We start from the raw sequence: 884 nt of genomic DNA on the forward strand, positions 1-884 counted from the left end.
TCAATATTGAACAGCTGAGATCATCCAAGCTGGGAATCTTCAGAGACTCTAAGCTGAACAGTATAACTGCACTGCTAACATAAGCCTGCTTCGTTTTATATGAAGTGGAAGTGCTGTGATCAGTGCAGAAGTATGTCAAATCAGACGCTGCTGTCTTCTGGCCCCTTTTTGTTGCTGTAAACCCGTGACAGAAAATTAGTGGCACTCACTGTTGCAGTTAATAGAGTTTTTTTTCTTAAAAACATCCCTATAATGTAGGTTTCTGGGAGAGGAGGAAAACAGTGAGTGCAGTGAGGCAGGGGACGGCCATTTTGTGGCATAGGGCACTTCACCAGGTCTGAACAGGAGGTAACGCAGGTACCTTGTTAAACTCTTGCAACAAGAGACGTCATCAAATTGACATTAACCCCTTCATGACCTTGGGAATTCCAAACTTTGCTAAAAAAAAAAAATTGCGCCATTTTCTGATACCCGTAGCGTCTCCATTTTTCGTGATCTGGGGTCGGTTGAGGGCTTTTTTTTTGCGTGCCAAGCTGACATTTTTAGTGATACTATTTTGGTGCAGATACATTCTTTTGATCGCCCGTTATTGCATTTTAATGCAATGTCGCGGCGACCAAAAAAAACGTAATTTTGGCGTTTCAAATTTTTTTCTCGCTACGCCGTTTAGCGATCAGGTTAATCCTTTTTTTTATTGATAGATCGGGCGATTCTGAATGCGGCGATCAAATATGTATATATTTGATTTTATTTTTATTGTTTTATTTTGAATGGGGCGAAAGGGGGGTGATTTAAGCTTTCATAATTTTTTATTTATTTCATATTTTTTTAAACATTTTTTTTAACTTTTGCCATGCTTCAATAGCCTCCATGGGAGGCTAGAA

The sequence above is a fragment of the Ranitomeya imitator genome, chromosome 6 (genome assembly GCF_032444005.1).
Source record: "Ranitomeya imitator isolate aRanImi1 chromosome 6, aRanImi1.pri, whole genome shotgun sequence".
Lineage (NCBI taxonomy): Eukaryota > Metazoa > Chordata > Amphibia > Anura > Dendrobatidae > Ranitomeya > Ranitomeya imitator.